This window comes from Mytilus californianus, unplaced genomic scaffold (genome assembly GCF_021869535.1).
Source record: "Mytilus californianus isolate M0D057914Y unplaced genomic scaffold, xbMytCali1.0.p SCAF_15, whole genome shotgun sequence".
In the NCBI taxonomy this organism is placed as follows: Eukaryota; Metazoa; Mollusca; class Bivalvia; order Mytilida; family Mytilidae; genus Mytilus; species Mytilus californianus.
In genome coordinates, this window is record NW_026262637.1 from 3241247 (window position 1) to 3250200 (window position 8954).

The 8954-nt window shown below is 32.9% G+C and overlaps 1 long non-coding RNA gene across 1 annotated transcript; it reads left to right on the forward strand.

Moving 5' to 3' along the window:
- The first annotated feature begins 1891 nt into the window (after positions 1-1891).
- LOC127725219 (uncharacterized) lies at positions 1892-4922 on the forward strand. Its single transcript, XR_007992870.1, has 3 exons — positions 1892-2260; positions 3263-3352; positions 4828-4922. It is a non-coding gene; the product is annotated as an uncharacterized LOC127725219 (long non-coding RNA).
- The last annotated feature ends 4032 nt before the right edge of the window (positions 4923-8954 follow it).

Here is an 8954-nt window from a genome sequence, read left to right on the forward strand (position 1 = left end):
TTTTGTCATAACTTATTATTTTTTTAATTTGGTGAATACAGCAGTTATTTGATAGTCTCTAGTACATTGCAAATCAGTTCATTCATAACGAGTGTCGATTTATGATCGAAATATTGTATGAGACACTTTTCTTATCGTTGGAAATCATATGTTTACCTCTAGATTCCTTGTTGTGCCATTGTATTGCTGTTTTATTTGCATGTATGCCAATTTCACATACATGTACTTTCATAACAAAGATGGGATGTAATATTTTCCCCTTACAGTCAACAGATTTTCAATAGAGTCAGAATTGCATTTAGTCTACGCAAATGGTTTTCCCTTTTGATTTGTAAATGTATAGTCTGTATATTTGATAAATGTGCAACGTAATGACTATTGTTTATTATGTAATATTTCAACTATGTTATTTAATACCCAAGGCAAAATACCAGTGCATTTAAATACGGTATTAGAGCTTGATTATCAGTGATCTACTTCCTACTTCTGAATGGAAATCTTCATACAAAGAGTACTGAAAGGGAAACATATGCATTGAATCACGGGATTCAGTTTGCCTCTTTAATAAAAGTTCTTGATCAGCATTATTTTAAATGAAAATAAAAGTAACATGGAATGTAAGTTGTTTGGTATCCAGTCAGAAACTTCGAATGTGTTACCTCAGTACAAAACTAGAGTAAATCAACTAAAAAACATTGAATATCTCAACGTTCAAATATCTGAATTCCCTAAATCAATCATCTAATCATATCAATATACATATTTTGGTACACTACTAAAATATGAATTCAACATTGAACAGATCTGCAACGGATTTGCGAAATAAAAAAAGTACAATGTTCATAATAATCATGTATCATAGAAACACATGTATGACCAATATTAATCTCTCTGAACTCATGATTCAGTGATTTATACTAATAAACAACCAATGGTAAATATATCACCCATGTTCAGAGCAAAAGGAAAAAACCACAATGAAACAGAAAATCAGTATCTGAAATATGGGTCAATCGGGATTGAGGGCAGGAAATTTCGCCTTCTATTGGAGAAAGAGGATATACTTGTTTGGTGAAGATACTATCAATCATACCTATTTTGAGAACTGGCCATTTATTTATTATCTGAAAAAAGCCTTCTTTATTAATCCTTGCTTCATGAATTTGATACTATGTAATAGTTTACAACGCAACAAGGGCCATACATATATCGACATACGCAGATGTGGCATGGTTGCAAATGAAATAACTAGTTCAAATGACGATGATGTCTGCACCTATAAGTCACCATGCGGCTTTCAACAATGAGAAAAATCCATACCAAGTAGTCAGCTGTAAAGAACTCCGACATGACAAATGTGAAACAATTCAAATGAGCAAACCAACGGCCTGATTAATGATAAACCATAATGGAAACAAAAATCTGACAGACGTGTATGCGATAATAGGCAAAGGACCTTCAGCAAAATATTTACAAGCATAATAATTTTCATTCTTTCATAAAAGAAATTAATTTATCATTTTAGAAGTGCAACAACAGACAGTTCCAGAGCCATGTCATTTTTCTACACCAAGACGGTCAATAGGTAATAGCATCTTTTGTATTCTAAAAGAAAATATATACACGAAATAGAACGTGCATCATAATATAGTAAATTCATGTATAAGGCATAACGAGAACTGTAAGTTCAATTACAAATCGTGAGAACACATTTGTTTTCCATACTTTGGAATAAGCTGACTTTTGTTGTGGTCAATTATATTGTAGGTTTAAATATTTAAATCTACATTGCATGTGCTTGTATTAATATTGGAAAATACAGCTATAGCTTGAGATAAGGGATAATATTTTGATGTACTTAAATTGATTTATTACTTGTCCAACAGCCAAGGTGGCTCAGGAAAAGAAGAGGACTCTATTGAAGGACTCAGATTTAATAGTGTAGCGTTACGTATAACAACTCGACAGGACAATTGTGCTTGTCAGGTTTACTTACAAAACCAGACTGATACATATACAGTTTATATGCAGAAGAATAATAAATTGACATCAGCGGCACCGAATAGCTCTGACTGTGGGCTAGTGATAAATGTTAGTGTATATGACGGAGTTGGTACAGATAAAATATTGAAAACAGTTGAATGTGCGAATGGAACTTTGTTTCAACCGATTTCTCTAGAAATAAATGGAACGCTCAATTTTAAATCAACGGTAATTGAAGGAATTTTTACAAGAGGATACTGCTTGCAGATTTTCAGAAGTAAGAGCACATACATATATGTACATATATTTTAAATTCTAAGATTTTATTAAAGTAAAGCAAAAAGGAAAGAAAATAAAGACCGTGTTTTAACTACAAAATAGTGAAAAATGCGAGAGAAAAAAACACGAAGTAACAGTTCAGACAATTACCACAGAGTCGTTTTTTTAAGTTTACAGTCTTATGAAACTAGTATTCTTTATACCACAAATAAAACTTTTTTCTTCCCATTTGTACATTTGCCTTTCCTTAATAGATATACTCTTTCTTTGTAGTTACGTCTCAGATTTCTATGAACGTACTATTTTCCTAAAATAATCAAATTAAAAAATAAAAGCCAATTTTTAAACAAAAACTGAAACAACCCCGGAATAACGAAAATATACAACAGAAATACGGATAAAGGTTTTAACTCTAGTTATTTATATATCATTTTGTCGTGTGTGTATTTTGATAACATAAGCTTTTATTTTAAGCTAGATTTAAACTTTTTTTGTTATTCTAGACAATTTAGCTTTAAAAATAAAAAAGGAGGAGGAGGAGAAGGTGGGATGACTGCTCAACGTCCAGCGGCAAATTAAATGCAAATTCAGGACAAGGACATGGTTATGTGATATACAATATAAAACCTGCAGACATGAATTTTAACATTAATATGAAAAAAAGATTGCCTTACAATGAAAAAAACAAACTGAAAATGTTCACACAAAAATAAAACTTATTTTTTATTCCTCAACGAACCCCGTAGTGTGAAAAAAAGTGACGTGATATGAAATCAACATTTCACAAAATATCCTTTTGTGACTATATTTTGTAAATAAAGAACACAGGAAGTGTTCCAGCTGCATTTATATATTGAAGATTTTATGTAGAACACCAGATGGTGTTTGTCCTATTGGGTTGCTGTCACGGCCGTTTACCACACACCTTCCTTCTTTAATGAAAAAAAGCTTGATGAACTAATACATGAAATAAAGATGGAACTGTATCAATCTTTTACAGAAAATCCTAATACAAGTCATCCTTCTCTACAGATTGCCTGCACGCAAGTAACGGCTAACAAAACAAATTATAGTCCAGTTATGAAAGAAGGTAAGATAGTTTAATTGTAGTTAAAACATTCGTAAATAAACTATTACTGTACACTGTCAATATAACACATCTTCTGACATTGTGTACAGTGGAAGTACGTTTACTTTCCTAAAATGAAAGTCTACAAATCACTTTACACAAGTATTCCCCATTCCAAACTAAAAGACAAATTGAAAGAGTTGGTATTACTTTGTTTCATTAAAAAGAATGACGAACGCAGATACAAGTATCTTGTCTTGGGGAGGGATAAATCGTACTTTGTAAAGAATCACTCTGATTCGAACAAAAATTCTCTAAAACTGACATTATCAAGATGCTTGATTTCTTGATTGACAACATATTTGTTACGTTCGGAGGACGTGTTTTTCAACAGACTGTCGGAATTCCAATGGGAACCAATTGTGCCCCTCTTCTTGCCGACTTGTTTCTTTATTATTATGAGGCTGACTTCATACAGGAGCTTCTTAGGAAGAAAGATAAGAAGTTAGCAATATCCTTTAACTTTACGTTCCGCTATATAAATGATGTTCTCTCACTAAATAATACAAAATTTGGTGACTATGTTAAACGAATCTATCCCATCGAACTAGAGATAAAGGATACTACAGATAAAGTTAAGTCTGCCTCATATCTTGACTTACATCTAGAAATTGACAATGAGGGTCGGTTGAAAACAAAACTTTACGACAAAAGAGATGATTTCAGCTTCCCAATTGTGAACTTTCCATTTCTATGTAGCAAAATTCCAGCAGCGCCTGCATACGGAGTATATATCTCCCAATTGATACGATATTCCCGGGCTTGTACTTCTTATCATGATTTCCTTAATAGAGGATTGCTGCTCACAAGGAAGCTATTAAACCAAGAGTTCCAAATGGTGAAGTTGAAATCATCCCTTTGTAAGTTTTACGGACGCCATCACGAGTTAGTTGACCGTTATGGCATAACCGTTTCACAGATGATATCGGATATGTTCCTTATGTCGTAACTACAATACCCTTCCCTTTTCACGAATGTGACCTACCGAATTAGACTATTTACCGAATGTGTTATAACATAAGCAACACGACGGGTGCCACATGTGGAGCAGGATCTGCTTACCCTTCCGGAGCACCTGAGATCACCCCCAGTTTTTGGTGGGGTTCGTGTTGCTTAGTATTTTTTTTTTTTATATTGTGTCATCTGTACTATTATTTGTCTATTTGTCTTTTTATTTTTGGCCATGGCGTTGTCAGTTTGTTTTCGATCTATGAGTTTGACTGTCCCTCTGGTATCTTTCGTCCCTCTTTTATCAAATATATCTATTACACAAATTCAACATTAAGCAATAGTTGAAATTAGAGGAATCAATTCAGTTCACATGCATATGGTTGTGCACATAAACTGTGTATCACAATGAAAGAAAGTATTTAAATGTAGAAACTATCCTTGAATCAATAACCAGACAAATACACTTCCTTGTTCCTATTTTCCAGATACTAGTTCAACACAGTATGTTGTCATTGGAGCTTGCGCTGGTGGATTTGTTTTTGTAATATCCATCGCAGTTGTTGTTGTAAGTTGTATTCGGTAAGTAAACATTTTCGATAAAAAAAATAAAAATAGCCCATTATCACAGTTTAATGAATAGGGTATTATTTCTGAATGACAGTCACGATAAAGGTAGACTTAATAACATTAACTGTACACATTTTACTAAACCAGATGCTCTTTACAGATGTTCAAGACCAAAATATTTGAGAATCCAAACTTATTGAAAAAAATGAAGCGCTTATAAACAGAAAAGGACAAAAAGTAAAGCCAAAAACATGGCAAACTTTTCGTGACCAAACAAAAACTGCTCCAACAGAGCTATATGGAAAAAAACGAAATTTATAGTGTTATTTGGATTAATTAGCACTGGATCGATACCACTGCTAATGGGTTATTAGTGCCTGAGAATATCATCAACTCAGTAGTTTAGCAAGCTCAATGCCAAAATATTTGAAAGTCCAAACCCTCCTGCAGGCAATTTTTTTTTATGTCCTTTTGTCTTTTAGCTTCTAACATTTCTACGTGTGTATACATGCCTGGCTTTTTTATTTTAAGTTTGAGGTAAATAAAGAAAACGCTTTGCACGCACGAAATGCAGACAGTGTTATTTTCATTTCATAACGGAAAAGTCGTTTAATCTTTCAATTCACCGGTTCTGTGACATTCCCGATTGTGACATTTCGACTATGAAGATTCGCATTGCCGGTAGTATGTGCATAGCAGATAAAGTATGAACAAAAATACCTAACTCTAAAGGGGAAGTCCATGACAAAATCAAACGTTCAACTATATAAACAATTGGAACGAATGGAAAACTATTGACAATATCCTGACTTGGTACACACATTTTCCGAAGAAAATGAAGCGTTAAATCTGGTTGTATAGCTAAACTCTCCACTTGCATGACAGTCGTTTATAGTTCAGTTATACTGACAAAATTGAGTGAGCAACCCAAGCAGATATAATTGGGTAACGTGATAATAAATTTAATCCAGTAGCCATATCTATGTTAAAATACATTACAGACATACAACACAACTGACTTAAAAAATCTAAACGTACAAATAAATCTGACAAAGACGCCAACAAAATTAAGAATTGTATTGATAGTACATACACTATAGTAACACATAATGACATATATACTTACCCGATAGAGTACACATTAAGTAAAATGTGAACACAACACTTTGAAAATATCATACGTACGAATCGTGCATCTAAATCCAACCGCATCAGGAGCGCCCACAACCAGAAATCCAAAAACCTCGATGCACGAATACCGGGCCCCTTCAAGAGTCATACGACCAAAAGGAACACAAAAGCATAAAGACAAATACAGGGAAAACTGAAAAGTAAATAAAATGATACACAACGTTAGTACCTAGAATATTTAACTAATCCTATGTATTTTGATGTTAAAAGATGAAAACAACACGTTATAAATTTCATGCGTCCGAAACGCTTTTCTGAATTTACCTTCATCAGAAATATGTATCTATTACATTTTTTGACATAACACAGACTCATTAACTGTTTGCTCAGACACTGATTGTTAAAATAATCAATCTATGAGTTTAAATGTGTTAGTGATTGCCTGCTAACCATTCTAGAAGACATGTTGACCTCATAATGTTCAGTTTTGTCGATATTGAGTGTGGTGCTGTGTCATTTTAAGTGTTTATGCCGACTCTGATTTTCTGTTTAGTAGAATTGCTAATACTTCATTTTATGGTTAATACTGCACGTCCCTTTGGTATCCTTCGCCTCTCGTATGCTTCATTTTAGATGCTACTCGATTGTTGCAACAATCAAGTGTGGTTAATCAATGGTTTTAGGGAAGGGGACTTCAATTGTCCGAAATGGTTAAAAATACAGGTCTCATGAGGCGAATTTATTTTTGAAGATTTTATGCCAAATATTCCTTTCTGTGTCACAAATGGAGGGACTACATCATCTACACTCCCAAACTCTGAAACAGCGGTGACGTTGCTTTCCTAAAGTATAAGTAAGCGTAGCGTGGCAAGACAATATAACAAAAATACCGAATTCCGAGGCAAATTCAAAACGAGGAAGTCCATAAAAATTAACAAAATCAAACGCTATCAATCAACGGAGCAAGTGAAAAACAACTGCCATATTTCTGACTTGGAACAGACGACGACGACGACGTTGTCACTGTTTCGAAGTTCGCTACGCCCCCATCGGAATCCGCCACTAACATTAAAGAATTTAAGAACAGAACAACAGTAATAATTCTGATTTGTTAGTTGTATAAAACTGCAGTACTTATGATTTAAATATCAAACATAAAGCCTTACGGTCTATAGAATATGGCATCTTCTTCCATAACAGATGTTCTATTCATTGTTGGTAATTTAATGTAACGAAAAGTCATCTCTAGGAAATGCAGAGAAAAGAAGTGCAATGGTCGTTTACAAATAGATGACAACCATAGTACTGGATCTTAGATAAATTTAATTTGTAATATTGTAATTAAATGTTATAAAAAGGGTTTAAAATGTAGATGCATGAAAAATGAAACAATTTTTACTGTAGGAAGAAACAAATTAATGATTCAATAAATGATTACAATAATACAGAACTAAACAAAATGAAGTCAGATAACGATGCTGGTTATGATTCTGAAGGATTGAAGCGTAACATTCTGTACCAATCAAGTGAACAATGTGATATTACTGATGGTAATTATCACACAGTAGAATTAGAAGAGAGACAGGTAGTAGAGAATACACAGAACATTGATGGCGATTATATTTCCATTGATGAAAACTTAAGTTCTAACAGCAGACACAAATCAAAGCCAGGAATTCAACCTAAATGTAAAACACAAATTACAAAGAAAGAATTAGGATACAAGGTAGAACACGTAACAACTGATACTGGGAATAATGTTGAGTATGCCGTGGTAAACAAGACCGGTAGGATTGATGAAAATCCAGAATATTCTGCTTCCCCGAAGGCAGAGTATGCAGTGGTAGACTTGATAAAAACATAAAACATGTGACTCCTGAAAAACGGAAGCAATGTAGAATATGCTGTGGTAGAAAAAATACACAAATCTAACAAATTACACTAAGAGTAATATTCAGAAGCTTTCAGCACTACTGGTATTTTAATGATTATATGGCTTCAGCCGAAACAATATCCTTTACAGAATGATTATAACAAGAAAACATCTGAACCTTTTTAAAATGTTTTTGGCGATGATTATAAGAAATGGGAGATCACTGGATAACTCCTGCTGTATATCTATTGGATTTACAGTTTCAAAGCAGAAATTGTTGTCATGTAGAATCCATTGATAATATTTCTTTTAACACAACTCGCTTCGAAACACTCCTAGTTACGAATTGTGAATATAGATGTTTTTTTTTTCAATGTGTATACATATTTCCATATGTGTTTGTTTTTTCAATATGTATTTGTTTTTCAAGATGTTTCACTTCTGCTAAATAAGGGTTTTCAAGAAATAAGTATTTGATGTCGAATGAGTCACAGATCTGAGCTTTTTTAGTAATCAAGTGTAAACATTTAAATGGGAGAAAATTACATAAACAACAATATTTTTAAATTTGAAACTGCTTTACTATTACATATATTATTCATCACAAAGCAAACACATTTCATCTTGGATTCATGTGTTTGCTATGGTATCTGTTTTAACAAAAACAAACATTTAACTTTATCATTTCATCTTAAACCTGGGCAGATGAAGATAGACTTAACTAAAGACAATAACTTGAAAGTCAAATACTTTTACAAGAGAAATTATTAAAATGCACAACAGTTACTATAATTTCAGAACTATATTATGTCCTAATAATTTAATTTTGGATGTTACACGTCTTCTGATTGGCTGAAAGTTTTTTTTTTTGTCTATCAGCTCATAGACACAATTTTATCATCAACGATTTTATATGATTTACTCCTTAACAATTAATTATAAGGAACGACTGTCATATTGTTTTCTGTCTATTCGAAAAAATAGAGAGATGATACTTAGGGAGGAGAGAGGACAATCAAAAACCATAGTGAAATAAAAACA